The sequence below is a fragment of the Phalangium opilio genome, unplaced genomic scaffold (genome assembly GCF_054372755.1).
Source record: "Phalangium opilio isolate 3A_F unplaced genomic scaffold, DU_Popi_V2 ptg000026l_1, whole genome shotgun sequence".
NCBI classification, from domain to species: Eukaryota; Metazoa; Arthropoda; class Arachnida; order Opiliones; family Phalangiidae; genus Phalangium; species Phalangium opilio.
The window spans coordinates 1180605-1197534 of record NW_028324157.1 but is presented as its reverse complement, the minus strand read 5'-3'; the positions used below and the strand labels follow the sequence as shown (position 1 = coordinate 1197534).

Genomic DNA, 16930 nt, shown 5'->3' with positions numbered 1-16930 from the left:
AGCTTCCGTGGCGCAATGGTTAGCGCGTTCGGCTTTTAACCGAAAGGTTGGTGGTTCGACCCCACCCGGGAGCGTTGTTTTGAAGTTTTATAAGTACCATAAAAGTCAAAGTTTTTCAACAATAACTGACGACCAATTATTATCTTAGCTTCCGTGTCGCAATGGCTAGCGCGTTTGGCTTTTAACCGAAAGGTTGGTGGTTCGTGCTTCCCTCGGAGCGTTGTTGTGAAGACTTATAAGTATCGTAAAAAGTTAAAGTTTTTCCTTAATACCAGACGACCATTTAATTTCTAAGCTACCGTGGCGCAATGGTTAGCGCGTTCGGCTGTTAACCGAAAGGTTGGTGATTCGAGCCCACCCGGGAGCGTTGTTTTGAAGTTTTATAAGTAACGTAAAAGTCAAAGTTTCTCCACAATACCAGACGACCATTTAATTTCTAAGCTTCCGTGGTGCAATGGTTAGTGCGTTCGGCTGTTAACCGAAAGGTTGGTGGTTCTAGCCCATCCGGGAGCGTTGTTTTGAAGTTTTATAAGTAACGTAAAAGTCAAAGTTTTTCCACAATACCAGACGACCATTTAATTTCCAAGCTTCCGTGGTGCAATGGTTAGCGCGTTCGGCTGTTAACCGAAAGGTTGGTGGTTCTAGCCCACCCGGGAGCGTTGTTTTGAAGTTTTATAAGTAACGTAAAAGTCAAAGTTTTTCCACAATACCAGACGACCATTTAATTTCTAAGCTTCCGTGGTGCAATGGTTAGTGCGTTCGGCTGTTAACCGAAAGGTTGGTGGTTCTAGCCCATCCGGGAGCGTTGTTTTGAAGTTTTATAAGTAACGTAAAAGTCAAAGTTTTTCCACAATACCAGACGACCATTTAATTTCTAAGCTTCCGTGGTGCAATGGTTAGTGCGTTCGGCTGTTAACCGAAAGGGTGGTGGTTCTAGCCCATCCGGGAGCGTTGTTTTGAAGTTTTATAAGTAACGTAAAAGTCAAAGTTTTTCCACAATACCAGACGACCATTTAATTTCCAAGCTTCCGTGGTGCAATGGTTAGCGCGTTCGGCTGTTAACCGAAAGGTTGGTGGTTCGAGCCCACCCGGGAGCGTTGTTTTGAAGTTTTATAAGTAACGTAAAAGTCAAAGTTTTTACACAATACCAGACGACCATTTAATTTCTAAGCTTCCGTGGTGCAATGGTTAGCGCGATCGGCTGTGAACCGAAAGGTTGGTGGTTCGAGCCCACCCGGGAGCGTTGTTTTGAAGTTTTATAAGTAACGTAAAAGTCAAAGTTTTTCCACAATACCAGACGACCATTTAATTTCTAAGCTTCCGTGGCGCAATGGTTAGCGCGTTCGGCTTTTAACCGAAAGTTTGGTGGTTCCACCCCACCCGGGAGCGTTGTTTTGAAGTTTTATAAGTAACGTAAAAGTCAAAGTTTTTCCACAATACCAGACGACCATTTAATTTCTAAGCTTCCGTGGTGCAATGGCTAGCGCGTTTGGCTTTTAACCGAAAGGTTGGTGGTTCGTGCTTCCCTCGGAGCGTTGTTGTGAAGACTTATAAGTATCGTAAAAAGTTAAAGTTTTTCCTTAATACCAGACGACCATTTAATTTCTAAGCTACCGTGGCGCAATGGTTAGCGCGTTCGGCTGTTAACCGAAAGGTTGGTGATTCGAGCCCACCCGGGAGCGTTGTTTTGAAGTTTTATAATTAACGTAAAAGTCAAACTTTTTCCACAATACCAGACGACCATTTAATTTCTAAGCTTCCGTGGTGCAATGGTTAGCGCGTTCGGCTGTTAACCGAAAGGTTGGTGGTTCGAGCCCACCCGGGAGCGTTGTTTTGAAGTTTTATAAGTAACGTAAAAGTCAAAGTTTCTCCACAATACCAGACGACCATTTAATTTCCAAGCTTCCGTGGTGCAATGGTTAGCGCGTTCGGCTGTTAACCGAAAGGTTGGTGGTTCGAGCCCACCCGGGAGCGTTGTATTTAAGTTTTATAAGTAACGTAAAAGTCAAAGTTTTTCCACAATACCAGACGACCACTTAATTTCTAAGCTTCCGTGGCGCAAAGGTTAGCGCGTTCGGCTTTTAACCGAAAGGTTGGTGGTTCGAGCTTACCCGGGAGCGTTGTATTGAAGTTTTATAAGTACCGTAAAAGTCAAAGTTTTTCAACAATAACTGACGACCAATTAAAATCTTAGCTTCCGTGTCGCAATGGCTAGCGCGTTTGGCTTTTAACCGAAAGGTTGGTGGTTCGTGCTTCCCTCGGAGCGTTGATGTGAAGACTTATAAGTAACGTAAAAAGTCAAAGTTTTTCCTTAATACCAGACGACCATTTAATTTCTAAGCTACCGTGGCGCAATGATTAGCACGTTCGGCTGTTAACCGAAAGGTTGGTGGTTCGAGCTCACCCGGGAGCGTTGTTTTGAAGTTTTATAAGTAACGTAAAAGTCAAAGTTTTTCCACAATACCAGACGACCATTTCATTTCTAAGCTTCCGTGGTGCAATGGTTAGTGCGTTCGGCTGTTAACCGAAAGGTTGGTGGCTCTAGCCCATCCGGGAGCGTTGTTTTGAAGTTTTATAAGTAACGTAAAAGTCAAAGTTTTTCCACAATACCAGACGACCATTTAATTTCCAAGCTTCCGTGGTGCAATGGTTAGCGCGTTCGGCTGTTAACCGAAAGGTTGGTGGTTCGAGCCCACCCGGGAGCGTTGTTTTGAAGTTTTATAAGTAACGTAAAAGTCAAAGTTTTTCCACAATACCAGACGACCATTTAATTTCTAAGCTTCCGTGGTGTAATGGTTAGCGCGTTCGGCTGTGAACCGAAAGGTTGGTGGTTCGAGCCCACCCAGGAGCGTTGTTTTGAAGTTTTATAAGTAACGTAAAAGTCAAAGTTTTTCCACAATACCAGACGACCATTTAATTTCTAAGCTTCCGTGGCGCAATGGTTAGCGCGTTCGGCTTTTAACCGAAAGGTTGGTGGTTCGACCCCACCCGGGAGCGTTGTTTTGAAGTTTTATAAGTACCATAAAAGTCAAAGTTTTTCAACAATAACTGACGACCAATTAATATCTTAGCTTCCGTGTCGCAATGGCTAGCGCGTTTGGCTTTTAACCGAAAGGTTGGTGGTTCGTGCTTCCCTCGGAGCGTTGTTGTGAAGACTTATAAGTATCGTAAAAAGTTAAAGTTTTTCCTTAATACCAGACGACCATTTAATTTCTAAGCTACCGTGGCGCAATGGTTAGCGCGTTCGGCTGTTAACCGAAAGGTTGGTGATTCGAGCCCACCCGGGAGCGTTGTTTTGAAGTTTTATAATTAACGTAAAAGTCAAACTTTTTCCACAATACCAGACGACCATTTAATTTCTAAGCTTCCGTGGTGCAATGGTTAGCGCGTTCGGCTGTTAACCGAACGGTTGGTGGTTCGAGCCCATCCGGGAGCGTTGTTTTGAAGTTTTATAAGTAACGTAAAAGTCAAAGTTTTTCCACAATACCAGACGACCATTTAATTTCTAAGCTTCCGTGGTGCAATGGTTAGTGCGTTCGGCTGTTAACCGAAAGGGTGGTGGTTCTAGCCCATCCGGGAGCGTTGTTTTGAAGTTTTATAAGTAACGTAAAAGTCAAAGTTTTTCCACAATACCAGACGACCATTTAATTTCCAAGCTTCCGTGGTGCAATGGTTAGCGCGTTCGGCTGTTAACCGAAAGGTTGGTGATTCGAGCCCACCCGGGAGCGTTGTTTTGAAGTTTTATAATTAACGTAAAAGTCAAAGTTTTTCCACAATACCAGACGACCATTTAATTTCTAAGCTTCCGTGGTGCAATGGTTAGCGCGTTCGGCTGTTAACCGAAAGGTTGGTGGTTCGAGCCCACCCGGGAGCGTTGTTTTGAAGTTTTATAAGTAACGTAAAAGTCAAAGTTTCTCCACAATACCAGACGACCATTTAATTTCTAAGCTTCCGTGGTGCAATGGTTAGTGCGTTCGGCTGTTAACCGAAAGGTTGGTGGTTCTAGCCCATCCGGGAGCGTTGTTTTGAAGTTTTATAAGTAACGTAAAAGTCAAAGTTTTTCCACAATACCAGACGACCATTTAATTTCCAAGCTTCCGTGGTGCAATGGTTAGCGCGTTCGGCTGTTAACCGAAAGGTTGGTGGTTCGAGCCCACCCGGGAGCGTTGTATTTAAGTTTTATAAGTAACGTAAAAGTCAAAGTTTTTCCACAATACCAGACGACCACTTAATTTCTAAGCTTCCGTGGCGCAAAGGTTAGCGCGTTCGGCTTTTAACCGAAAGGTTGGTGGTTCGAGCTTACCCGGGAGCGTTGTATTGAAGTTTTATAAGTACCGTAAAAGTCAAAGTTTTTCAACAATAACTGACGACCAATTAAAATCTTAGCTTCCGTGTCGCAATGGCTAGCGCGTTTGGCTTTTAACCGAAAGGTTGGTGGTTCGTGCTTCCCTCGGAGCGTTGTTGTGAAGACTTATAAGTATCGTAAAAAGTTACAGTTTTTCCTTAATACCAGACGACCATTTAATTTCTAAGCTACCGTGGCGCAATGGTTAGCGCGTTCGGCTGTTAACCGAAAGGTTGGTGATTCGAGCCCACCCGGGAGCGTTGTTTTGAAGTTTTATAAGTAACGTAAAAGTCAAAGTTTTTCCACAATACCAGACGACCATTTAATTTCTAAGCTTCCGTGGTGCAATGGCTAGCGCGTTTGGCTTTTAACCGAAAGGTTGGTGGTTCGTGCTTCCCTCGGAGCGTTGTTGTGAAGACTTATAAGTATCGTAAAAAGTTAAAGTTTTTCCTTAATACCAGACGACCATTTAATTTCTAAGCTACCGTGGCGCAATGGTTAGCGCGTTCGGCTGTTAACCGAAAGGTTGGTGATTCGAGCCCACCCGGGAGCGTTGTTTTGAAGTTTTATAATTAACGTAAAAGTCAAACTTTTTCCACAATACCAGACGACCATTTAATTTCTAAGCTTCCGTGGTGCAATGGTTAGCGCGTTCGGCTGTTAACCGAAAGGTTGGTGGTTCGAGCCCACCCGGGAGCGTTGTTTTGAAGTTTTATAAGTAACGTAAAAGTCAAAGTTTCTCCACAATACCAGACGACCATTTAATTTCCAAGCTTCCGTGGTGCAATGGTTAGCGCGTTCGGCTGTTAACCGAAAGGTTGGTGGTTCGAGCCCACCCGGGAGCGTTGTATTTAAGTTTTATAAGTAACGTAAAAGTCAAAGTTTTTCCACAATACCAGACGACCACTTAATTTCTAAGCTTCCGTGGCGCAAAGGTTAGCGCGTTCGGCTTTTAACCGAAAGGTTGGTGGTTCGAGCTTACCCGGGAGCGTTGTATTGAAGTTTTATAAGTACCGTAAAAGTCAAAGTTTTTCAACAATAACTGACGACCAATTAAAATCTTAGCTTCCGTGTCGCAATGGCTAGCGCGTTTGGCTTTTAACCGAAAGGTTGGTGGTTCGTGCTTCCCTCGGAGCGTTGATGTGAAGACTTATAAGTAACGTAAAAAGTCAAAGTTTTTCCTTAATACCAGACGACCATTTAATTTCTAAGCTACCGTGGCGCAATGATTAGCACGTTCGGCTGTTAACCGAAAGGTTGGTGGTTCGAGCTCACCCGGGAGCGTTGTTTTGAAGTTTTATAAGTAACGTAAAAGTCAAAGTTTTTCCACAATACCAGACGACCATTTAATTTCTAAGCTTCCGTGGTGCAATGGTTAGTGCGTTCGGCTGTTAACCGAAAGGTTGGTGGCTCTAGCCCATCCGGGAGCGTTGTTTTGAAGTTTTATAAGTAACGTAAAAGTCAAAGTTTTTCCACAATACCAGACGACCATTTAATTTCCAAGCTTCCGTGGTGCAATGGTTAGCGCGTTCGGCTGTTAACCGAAAGGTTGGTGGTTCGAGCCCACCCGGGAGCGTTGTTTTGAAGTTTTATAAGTAACGTAAAAGTCAAAGTTTTTCCACAATACCAGACGACCATTTAATTTCTAAGCTTCCGTGGTGTAATGGTTAGCGCGTTCGGCTGTGAACCGAAAGGTTGGTGGTTCGAGCCCACCCAGGAGCGTTGTTTTGAAGTTTTATAAGTAACGTAAAAGTCAAAGTTTTTCCACAATACCAGACGACCATTTAATTTCTAAGCTTCCGTGGCGCAATGGTTAGCGCGTTCGGCTTTTAACCGAAAGGTTGGTGGTTCGACCCCACCCGGGAGCGTTGTTTTGAAGTTTTATAAGTACCATAAAAGTCAAAGTTTTTCAACAATAACTGACGACCAATTAATATCTTAGCTTCCGTGTCGCAATGGCTAGCGCGTTTGGCTTTTAACCGAAAGGTTGGTGGTTCGTGCTTCCCTCGGAGCGTTGTTGTGAAGACTTATAAGTATCGTAAAAAGTTAAAGTTTTTCCTTAATACCAGACGACCATTTAATTTCTAAGCTACCGTGGCGCAATGGTTAGCGCGTTCGGCTGTTAACCGAAAGGTTGGTGATTCGAGCCCACCCGGGAGCGTTGTTTTGAAGTTTTATAATTAACGTAAAAGTCAAACTTTTTCCACAATACCAGACGACCATTTAATTTCTAAGCTTCCGTGGTGCAATGGTTAGCGCGTTCGGCTGTTAACCGAAAGGTTGGTGGTTCGAGCCCACCCGGGAGCGTTGTTTTGAAGTTTTATAAGTAACGTAAAAGTCAAAGTTTCTCCACAATACCAGACGACCATTTAATTTCCAAGCTTCCGTGGTGCAATGGTTAGCGCGTTCGGCTGTTAACCGAAAGGTTGGTGGTTCGAGCCCACCCGGGAGCGTTGTATTTAAGTTTTATAAGTAACGTAAAAGTCAAAGTTTTTCCACAATACCAGACGACCACTTAATTTCTAAGCTTCCGTGGCGCAAAGGTTAGCGCGTTCGGCTTTTAACCGAAAGGTTGGTGGTTCGAGCTTACCCGGGAGCGTTGTATTGAAGTTTTATAAGTACCGTAAAAGTCAAAGTTTTTCAACAATAACTGACGACCAATTAAAATCTTAGCTTCCGTGTCGCAATGGCTAGCGCGTTTGGCTTTTAACCGAAAGGTTGGTGGTTCGTGCTTCCCTCGGAGCGTTGATGTGAAGACTTATAAGTAACGTAAAAAGTCAAAGTTTTTCCTTAATACCAGACGACCATTTAATTTCTAAGCTACCGTGGCGCAATGATTAGCACGTTCGGCTGTTAACCGAAAGGTTGGTGGTTCGAGCTCACCCGGGAGCGTTGTTTTGAAGTTTTATAAGTAACGTAAAAGTCAAAGTTTTTCCACAATACCAGACGACCATTTAATTTCTAAGCTTCCGTGGTGCAATGGTTAGTGCGTTCGGCTGTTAACCGAAAGGTTGGTGGCTCTAGCCCATCCGGGAGCGTTGTTTTGAAGTTTTATAAGTAACGTAAAAGTCAAAGTTTTTCCACAATACCAGACGACCATTTAATTTCCAAGCTTCCGTGGTGCAATGGTTAGCGCGTTCGGCTGTTAACCGAAAGGTTGGTGGTTCGAGCCCACCCGGGAGCGTTGTTTTGAAGTTTTATAAGTAACGTAAAAGTCAAAGTTTTTCCACAATACCAGACGACCATTTAATTTCTAAGCTTCCGTGGTGTAATGGTTAGCGCGTTCGGCTGTGAACCGAAAGGTTGGTGGTTCGAGCCCACCCAGGAGCGTTGTTTTGAAGTTTTATAAGTAACGTAAAAGTCAAAGTTTTTCCACAATACCAGACGACCATTTAATTTCTAAGCTTCCGTGGCGCAATGGTTAGCGCGTTCGGCTTTTAACCGAAAGGTTGGTGGTTCGACCCCACCCGGGAGCGTTGTTTTGAAGTTTTATAAGTACCATAAAAGTCAAAGTTTTTCAACAATAACTGACGACCAATTAATATCTTAGCTTCCGTGTCGCAATGGCTAGCGCGTTTGGCTTTTAACCGAAAGGTTGGTGGTTCGTGCTTCCCTCGGAGCGTTGTTGTGAAGACTTATAAGTATCGTAAAAAGTTAAAGTTTTTCCTTAATACCAGACGACCATTTAATTTCTAAGCTACCGTGGCGCAATGGTTAGCGCGTTCGGCTGTTAACCGAAAGGTTGGTGATTCGAGCCCACCCGGGAGCGTTGTTTTGAAGTTTTATAATTAACGTAAAAGTCAAACTTTTTCCACAATACCAGACGACCATTTAATTTCTAAGCTTCCGTGGTGCAATGGTTAGCGCGTTCGGCTGTTAACCGAACGGTTGGTGGTTCGAGCCCATCCGGGAGCGTTGTTTTGAAGTTTTATAAGTAACGTAAAAGTCAAAGTTTTTCCACAATACCAGACGACCATTTAATTTCTAAGCTTCCGTGGTGCAATGGTTAGTGCGTTCGGCTGTTAACCGAAAGGGTGGTGGTTCTAGCCCATCCGGGAGCGTTGTTTTGAAGTTTTATAAGTAACGTAAAAGTCAAAGTTTTTCCACAATACCAGACGACCATTTAATTTCCAAGCTTCCGTGGTGCAATGGTTAGCGCGTTCGGCTGTTAACCGAAAGGTTGGTGATTCGAGCCCACCCGGGAGCGTTGTTTTGAAGTTTTATAATTAACGTAAAAGTCAAAGTTTTTCCACAATACCAGACGACCATTTAATTTCTAAGCTTCCGTGGTGCAATGGTTAGCGCGTTCGGCTGTTAACCGAAAGGTTGGTGGTTCGAGCCCACCCGGGAGCGTTGTTTTGAAGTTTTATAAGTAACGTAAAAGTCAAAGTTTCTCCACAATACCAGACGACCATTTAATTTCTAAGCTTCCGTGGTGCAATGGTTAGTGCGTTCGGCTGTTAACCGAAAGGTTGGTGGTTCTAGCCCATCCGGGAGCGTTGTTTTGAAGTTTTATAAGTAACGTAAAAGTCAAAGTTTTTCCACAATACCAGACGACCATTTAATTTCCAAGCTTCCGTGGTGCAATGGTTAGCGCGTTCGGCTGTTAACCGAAAGGTTGGTGGTTCGAGCCCACCCGGGAGCGTTGTATTTAAGTTTTATAAGTAACGTAAAAGTCAAAGTTTTTCCACAATACCAGACGACCACTTAATTTCTAAGCTTCCGTGGCGCAAAGGTTAGCGCGTTCGGCTTTTAACCGAAAGGTTGGTGGTTCGAGCTTACCCGGGAGCGTTGTATTGAAGTTTTATAAGTACCGTAAAAGTCAAAGTTTTTCAACAATAACTGACGACCAATTAAAATCTTAGCTTCCGTGTCGCAATGGCTAGCGCGTTTGGCTTTTAACCGAAAGGTTGGTGGTTCGTGCTTCCCTCGGAGCGTTGTTGTGAAGACTTATAAGTATCGTAAAAAGTTACAGTTTTTCCTTAATACCAGACGACCATTTAATTTCTAAGCTACCGTGGCGCAATGGTTAGCGCGTTCGGCTGTTAACCGAAAGGTTGGTGATTCGAGCCCACCCGGGAGCGTTGTTTTGAAGTTTTATAAGTAACGTAAAAGTCAAAGTTTTTCCACAATACCAGACGACCATTTAATTTCTAAGCTTCCGTGGTGCAATGGCTAGCGCGTTTGGCTTTTAACCGAAAGGTTGGTGGTTCGTGCTTCCCTCGGAGCGTTGTTGTGAAGACTTATAAGTATCGTAAAAAGTTAAAGTTTTTCCTTAATACCAGACGACCATTTAATTTCTAAGCTACCGTGGCGCAATGGTTAGCGCGTTCGGCTGTTAACCGAAAGGTTGGTGATTCGAGCCCACCCGGGAGCGTTGTTTTGAAGTTTTATAATTAACGTAAAAGTCAAACTTTTTCCACAATACCAGACGACCATTTAATTTCTAAGCTTCCGTGGTGCAATGGTTAGCGCGTTCGGCTGTTAACCGAAAGGTTGGTGGTTCGAGCCCACCCGGGAGCGTTGTTTTGAAGTTTTATAAGTAACGTAAAAGTCAAAGTTTCTCCACAATACCAGACGACCATTTAATTTCCAAGCTTCCGTGGTGCAATGGTTAGCGCGTTCGGCTGTTAACCGAAAGGTTGGTGGTTCGAGCCCACCCGGGAGCGTTGTATTTAAGTTTTATAAGTAACGTAAAAGTCAAAGTTTTTCCACAATACCAGACGACCACTTAATTTCTAAGCTTCCGTGGCGCAAAGGTTAGCGCGTTCGGCTTTTAACCGAAAGGTTGGTGGTTCGAGCTTACCCGGGAGCGTTGTATTGAAGTTTTATAAGTACCGTAAAAGTCAAAGTTTTTCAACAATAACTGACGACCAATTAAAATCTTAGCTTCCGTGTCGCAATGGCTAGCGCGTTTGGCTTTTAACCGAAAGGTTGGTGGTTCGTGCTTCCCTCGGAGCGTTGATGTGAAGACTTATAAGTAACGTAAAAAGTCAAAGTTTTTCCTTAATACCAGACGACCATTTAATTTCTAAGCTACCGTGGCGCAATGATTAGCACGTTCGGCTGTTAACCGAAAGGTTGGTGGTTCGAGCTCACCCGGGAGCGTTGTTTTGAAGTTTTATAAGTAACGTAAAAGTCAAAGTTTTTCCACAATACCAGACGACCATTTAATTTCTAAGCTTCCGTGGTGCAATGGTTAGTGCGTTCGGCTGTTAACCGAAAGGTTGGTGGCTCTAGCCCATCCGGGAGCGTTGTTTTGAAGTTTTATAAGTAACGTAAAAGTCAAAGTTTTTCCACAATACCAGACGACCATTTAATTTCCAAGCTTCCGTGGTGCAATGGTTAGCGCGTTCGGCTGTTAACCGAAAGGTTGGTGGTTCGAGCCCACCCGGGAGCGTTGTTTTGAAGTTTTATAAGTAACGTAAAAGTCAAAGTTTTTCCACAATACCAGACGACCATTTAATTTCTAAGCTTCCGTGGTGTAATGGTTAGCGCGTTCGGCTGTGAACCGAAAGGTTGGTGGTTCGAGCCCACCCAGGAGCGTTGTTTTGAAGTTTTATAAGTAACGTAAAAGTCAAAGTTTTTCCACAATACCAGACGACCATTTAATTTCTAAGCTTCCGTGGCGCAATGGTTAGCGCGTTCGGCTTTTAACCGAAAGGTTGGTGGTTCGACCCCACCCGGGAGCGTTGTTTTGAAGTTTTATAAGTACCATAAAAGTCAAAGTTTTTCAACAATAACTGACGACCAATTAATATCTTAGCTTCCGTGTCGCAATGGCTAGCGCGTTTGGCTTTTAACCGAAAGGTTGGTGGTTCGTGCTTCCCTCGGAGCGTTGTTGTGAAGACTTATAAGTATCGTAAAAAGTTAAAGTTTTTCCTTAATACCAGACGACCATTTAATTTCTAAGCTACCGTGGCGCAATGGTTAGCGCGTTCGGCTGTTAACCGAAAGGTTGGTGATTCGAGCCCACCCGGGAGCGTTGTTTTGAAGTTTTATAATTAACGTAAAAGTCAAACTTTTTCCACAATACCAGACGACCATTTAATTTCTAAGCTTCCGTGGTGCAATGGTTAGCGCGTTCGGCTGTTAACCGAACGGTTGGTGGTTCGAGCCCATCCGGGAGCGTTGTTTTGAAGTTTTATAAGTAACGTAAAAGTCAAAGTTTTTCCACAATACCAGACGACCATTTAATTTCTAAGCTTCCGTGGTGCAATGGTTAGTGCGTTCGGCTGTTAACCGAAAGGGTGGTGGTTCTAGCCCATCCGGGAGCGTTGTTTTGAAGTTTTATAAGTAACGTAAAAGTCAAAGTTTTTCCACAATACCAGACGACCATTTAATTTCCAAGCTTCCGTGGTGCAATGGTTAGCGCGTTCGGCTGTTAACCGAAAGGTTGGTGATTCGAGCCCACCCGGGAGCGTTGTTTTGAAGTTTTATAATTAACGTAAAAGTCAAAGTTTTTCCACAATACCAGACGACCATTTAATTTCTAAGCTTCCGTGGTGCAATGGTTAGCGCGTTCGGCTGTTAACCGAAAGGTTGGTGGTTCGAGCCCACCCGGGAGCGTTGTTTTGAAGTTTTATAAGTAACGTAAAAGTCAAAGTTTCTCCACAATACCAGACGACCATTTAATTTCTAAGCTTCCGTGGTGCAATGGTTAGTGCGTTCGGCTGTTAACCGAAAGGTTGGTGGTTCTAGCCCATCCGGGAGCGTTGTTTTGAAGTTTTATAAGTAACGTAAAAGTCAAAGTTTTTCCACAATACCAGACGACCATTTAATTTCCAAGCTTCCGTGGTGCAATGGTTAGCGCGTTCGGCTGTTAACCGAAAGGTTGGTGGTTCGAGCCCACCCGGGAGCGTTGTATTTAAGTTTTATAAGTAACGTAAAAGTCAAAGTTTTTCCACAATACCAGACGACCACTTAATTTCTAAGCTTCCGTGGCGCAAAGGTTAGCGCGTTCGGCTTTTAACCGAAAGGTTGGTGGTTCGAGCTTACCCGGGAGCGTTGTATTGAAGTTTTATAAGTACCGTAAAAGTCAAAGTTTTTCAACAATAACTGACGACCAATTAAAATCTTAGCTTCCGTGTCGCAATGGCTAGCGCGTTTGGCTTTTAACCGAAAGGTTGGTGGTTCGTGCTTCCCTCGGAGCGTTGTTGTGAAGACTTATAAGTATCGTAAAAAGTTACAGTTTTTCCTTAATACCAGACGACCATTTAATTTCTAAGCTACCGTGGCGCAATGGTTAGCGCGTTCGGCTGTTAACCGAAAGGTTGGTGATTCGAGCCCACCCGGGAGCGTTGTTTTGAAGTTTTATAAGTAACGTAAAAGTCAAAGTTTTTCCACAATACCAGACGACCATTTAATTTCCAAGCTTCCGTGGTGCAATGGTTAGCGCGTTCGGCTGTTAACCGAAAGGTTGGTGGTTCGAGCCCACCCGGGAGCGTTGTTTTGAAGTTTTATAAGTAACGTAAAAGTCAAAGTTTTTCCACAATACCAGACGACCATTTAATTTCCAAGCTTCCGTGGTGCAATGGTTAGCGCGTTCGGCTGTTAACCGAAAGGTTGGTGGTTCTAGCCCACCCGGGAGCGTTGTTTTGAAGTTTTATAAGTAACGTAAAAGTCAAAGTTTTTCCACAATACCAGACGACCATTTAATTTCTAAGCTTCCGTGGTGCAATGGTTAGTGCGTTCGGCTGTTAACCGAAAGGTTGGTGGTTCTAGCCCATCCGGGAGCGTTGTTTTGAAGTTTTATAAGTAACGTAAAAGTCAAAGTTTTTCCACAATACCAGACGACCATTTAATTTCTAAGCTTCCGTGGTGCAATGGTTAGTGCGTTCGGCTGTTAACCGAAAGGGTGGTGGTTCTAGCCCATCCGGGAGCGTTGTTTTGAAGTTTTATAAGTAACGTAAAAGTCAAAGTTTTTCCACAATACCAGACGACCATTTAATTTCCAAGCTTCCGTGGTGCAATGGTTAGCGCGTTCGGCTGTTAACCGAAAGGTTGGTGGTTCGAGCCCACCCGGGAGCGTTGTTTTGAAGTTTTATAAGTAACGTAAAAGTCAAAGTTTTTCCACAATACCAGACGACCATTTAATTTCTAAGCTTCCGTGGTGCAATGGTTAGCGCGTTCGGCTGTGAACCGAAAGGTTGGTGGTTCGAGCCCACCCGGGAGCGTTGTTTTGAAGTTTTATAAGTAACGTAAAAGTCAAAGTTTTTCCACAATACCAGACGACCATTTAATTTCTAAGCTTCCGTGGCGCAATGGTTAGCGCGTTCGGCTTTTAACCGAAAGTTTGGTGGTTCCACCCCACCCGGGAGCAATGTTTTGAAGTTTTATAAGTACCATAAAAGTCAAAGTTTTTCAACAATAACTGACGACCAATTAATATCTTAGCTTCCGTGTCGCAATGGCTAGCGCGTTTGGCTTTTAACCGAAAGGTTGGTGGTTCGTGCTTCCCTCGGAGCGTTGTTGTGAAGACTTATAAGTATCGTAAAAAGTTAAAGTTTTTCCTTAATACCAGACGACCATTTAATTTCTAAGCTACCGTGGCGCAATGGTTAGCGCGTTCGGCTGTTAACCGAAAGGTTGGTGATTCGAGCCCACCCGGGAGCGTTGTTTTGAAGTTTTATAATTAACGTAAAAGTCAAACTTTTTCCACAATACCAGACGACCATTTAATTTCTAAGCTTCCGTGGTGCAATGGTTAGCGCGTTCGGCTGTTAACCGAAAGGTTGGTGGTTCGAGCCCACCCGGGAGCGTTGTTTTGAAGTTTTATAAGTAACGTAAAAGTCAAAGTTTCTCCACAATACCAGACGACCATTTAATTTCTAAGCTTCCGTGGTGCAATGGTTAGTGCGTTCGGCTGTTAACCGAAAGGTTGGTGATTCGAGCCCACCCGGGAGCGTTGTTTTGAAGTTTTATAATTAACGTAAAAGTCAAACTTTTTCCACAATACCAGACGACCATTTAATTTCTAAGCTTCCGTGGTGCAATGGTTAGCGCGTTCGGCTGTTAACCGAAAGGTTGGTGGTTCGAGCCCATCCGGGAGCGTTGTTTTGAAGTTTTATAAGTAACGTAAAAGTCAAAGTTTTTCCACAATACCAGACGACCATTTAATTTCTAAGCTTCCGTGGTGCAATGGTTAGTGCGTTCGGCTGTTAACCGAAAGGGTGGTGGTTCTAGCCCATCCGGGAGCGTTGTTTTGAAGTTTTATAAGTAACGTAAAAGTCAAAGTTTTTCCACAATACCAGACGACCATTTAATTTCCAAGCTTCCGTGGTGCAATGGTTAGCGCGTTCGGCTGTTAACCGAAAGGTTGGTGATTCGAGCCCACCCGGGAGCGTTGTTTTGAAGTTTTATAATTAACGTAAAAGTCAAAGTTTTTCCACAATACCAGACGACCATTTAATTTCTAAGCTTCCGTGGTGCAATGGTTAGCGCGTTCGGCTGTTAACCGAAAGGTTGGTGGTTCGAGCCCACCCGGGAGCGTTGTTTTGAAGTTTTATAAGTAACGTAAAAGTCAAAGTTTCTCCACAATACCAGACGACCATTTAATTTCTAAGCTTCCGTGGTGCAATGGTTAGTGCGTTCGGCTGTTAACCGAAAGGTTGGTGGTTCTAGCCCATCCGGGAGCGTTGTTTTGAAGTTTTATAAGTAACGTAAAAGTCAAAGTTTTTCCACAATACCAGACGACCATTTAATTTCCAAGCTTCCGTGGTGCAATGGTTAGCGCGTTCGGCTGTTAACCGAAAGGTTGGTGGTTCGAGCCCACCCGGGAGCGTTGTATTTAAGTTTTATAAGTAACGTAAAAGTCAAAGTTTTTCCACAATACCAGACGACCACTTAATTTCTAAGCTTCCGTGGCGCAAAGGTTAGCGCGTTCGGCTTTTAACCGAAAGGTTGGTGGTTCGAGCTTACCCGGGAGCGTTGTATTGAAGTTTTATAAGTACCGTAAAAGTCAAAGTTTTTCAACAATAACTGACGACCAATTAAAATCTTAGCTTCCGTGTCGCAATGGCTAGCGCGTTTGGCTTTTAACCGAAAGGTTGGTGGTTCGTGCTTCCCTCGGAGCGTTGTTGTGAAGACTTATAAGTATCGTAAAAAGTTACAGTTTTTCCTTAATACCAGACGACCATTTAATTTCTAAGCTACCGTGGCGCAATGGTTAGCGCGTTCGGCTGTTAACCGAAAGGTTGGTGATTCGAGCCCACCCGGGAGCGTTGTTTTGAAGTTTTATAAGTAACGTAAAAGTCAAAGTTTTTCCACAATACCAGACGACCATTTAATTTCCAAGCTTCCGTGGTGCAATGGTTAGCGCGTTCGGCTGTTAACCGAAAGGTTGGTGGTTCGAGCCCACCCGGGAGCGTTGTTTTGAAGTTTTATAAGTAACGTAAAAGTCAAAGTTTTTCCACAATACCAGACGACCATTTAATTTCCAAGCTTCCGTGGTGCAATGGTTAGCGCGTTCGGCTGTTAACCGAAAGGTTGGTGGTTCTAGCCCACCCGGGAGCGTTGTTTTGAAGTTTTATAAGTAACGTAAAAGTCAAAGTTTTTCCACAATACCAGACGACCATTTAATTTCTAAGCTTCCGTGGTGCAATGGTTAGTGCGTTCGGCTGTTAACCGAAAGGTTGGTGGTTCTAGCCCATCCGGGAGCGTTGTTTTGAAGTTTTATAAGTAACGTAAAAGTCAAAGTTTTTCCACAATACCAGACGACCATTTAATTTCTAAGCTTCCGTGGTGCAATGGTTAGTGCGTTCGGCTGTTAACCGAAAGGGTGGTGGTTCTAGCCCATCCGGGAGCGTTGTTTTGAAGTTTTATAAGTAACGTAAAAGTCAAAGTTTTTCCACAATACCAGACGACCATTTAATTTCCAAGCTTCCGTGGTGCAATGGTTAGCGCGTTCGGCTGTTAACCGAAAGGTTGGTGGTTCGAGCCCACCCGGGAGCGTTGTTTTGAAGTTTTATAAGTAACGTAAAAGTCAAAGTTTTTCCACAATACCAGACGACCATTTAATTTCTAAGCTTCCGTGGTGCAATGGTTAGCGCGTTCGGCTGTGAACCGAAAGGTTGGTGGTTCGAGCCCACCCGGGAGCGTTGTTTTGAAGTTTTATAAGTAACGTAAAAGTCAAAGTTTTTCCACAATACCAGACGACCATTTACTTTCTAAGCTTCCGTGGCGCAATGGTTAGCGCGTTCGGCTTTTAACCGAAAGTTTGGTGGTTCCACCCCACCCGGGAGCAATGTTTTGAAGTTTTATAAGTACCATAAAAGTCAAAGTTTTTCAACAATAACTGACGACCAATTAATATCTTAGCTTCCGTGTCGCAATGGCTAGCGCGTTTGGCTTTTAACCGAAAGGTTGGTGGTTCGTGCTTCCCTCGGAGCGTTGTTGTGAAGACTTATAAGTATCGTAAAAAGTTAAAGTTTTTCCTTAATACCAGACGACCATTTAATTTCTAAGCTACCGTGGCGCAATGGTTAGCGCGTTCGGCTGTTAACCGAAAGGTTGGTGATTCGAGCCCACCCGGGAGCGTTGTTTTGAAGTTTTATAATTAACGTAAAAGTCAAACTTTTTCCACAA

The 16930-nt window shown here is 43.7% G+C and overlaps 12 non-coding genes across 12 annotated transcripts; all 12 read left to right on the top strand.

Annotated features, from left to right (window-relative positions):
- The first annotated feature begins 1 nt into the window (after window position 1).
- On the top strand, window positions 2-74 carry TRNAK-UUU (transfer RNA lysine (anticodon UUU)). Its single transcript has one exon. It is a non-coding gene; the product is annotated as a tRNA-Lys (tRNA).
- Window positions 75-1170: 1096 nt separating this feature from the next.
- On the top strand, window positions 1171-1243 carry TRNAH-GUG (transfer RNA histidin (anticodon GUG)). Its single transcript has one exon. It is a non-coding gene; the product is annotated as a tRNA-His (tRNA).
- Window positions 1244-2778: 1535 nt separating this feature from the next.
- Window positions 2779-2851, top strand: TRNAH-GUG (transfer RNA histidin (anticodon GUG)). Its single transcript has one exon. It is a non-coding gene; the product is annotated as a tRNA-His (tRNA).
- A 73-nt stretch (window positions 2852-2924) lies between these two features.
- Window positions 2925-2997, top strand: TRNAK-UUU (transfer RNA lysine (anticodon UUU)). Its single transcript has one exon. It is a non-coding gene; the product is annotated as a tRNA-Lys (tRNA).
- Window positions 2998-5994: 2997 nt separating this feature from the next.
- TRNAH-GUG (transfer RNA histidin (anticodon GUG)) lies at window positions 5995-6067 on the top strand. The gene has a single exon. It is a non-coding gene; the product is annotated as a tRNA-His (tRNA).
- A 73-nt stretch (window positions 6068-6140) lies between these two features.
- Window positions 6141-6213, top strand: TRNAK-UUU (transfer RNA lysine (anticodon UUU)). The gene has a single exon. It is a non-coding gene; the product is annotated as a tRNA-Lys (tRNA).
- A 1389-nt stretch (window positions 6214-7602) lies between these two features.
- On the top strand, window positions 7603-7675 carry TRNAH-GUG (transfer RNA histidin (anticodon GUG)). The gene has a single exon. It is a non-coding gene; the product is annotated as a tRNA-His (tRNA).
- Window positions 7676-7748: 73 nt separating this feature from the next.
- On the top strand, window positions 7749-7821 carry TRNAK-UUU (transfer RNA lysine (anticodon UUU)). The gene has a single exon. It is a non-coding gene; the product is annotated as a tRNA-Lys (tRNA).
- A 2997-nt stretch (window positions 7822-10818) lies between these two features.
- TRNAH-GUG (transfer RNA histidin (anticodon GUG)) lies at window positions 10819-10891 on the top strand. Its single transcript has one exon. It is a non-coding gene; the product is annotated as a tRNA-His (tRNA).
- Window positions 10892-10964: 73 nt separating this feature from the next.
- On the top strand, window positions 10965-11037 carry TRNAK-UUU (transfer RNA lysine (anticodon UUU)). The gene has a single exon. It is a non-coding gene; the product is annotated as a tRNA-Lys (tRNA).
- A 2411-nt stretch (window positions 11038-13448) lies between these two features.
- Window positions 13449-13521, top strand: TRNAH-GUG (transfer RNA histidin (anticodon GUG)). The gene has a single exon. It is a non-coding gene; the product is annotated as a tRNA-His (tRNA).
- Window positions 13522-16370: 2849 nt separating this feature from the next.
- TRNAH-GUG (transfer RNA histidin (anticodon GUG)) lies at window positions 16371-16443 on the top strand. The gene has a single exon. It is a non-coding gene; the product is annotated as a tRNA-His (tRNA).
- The last annotated feature ends 487 nt before the right edge of the window (window positions 16444-16930 follow it).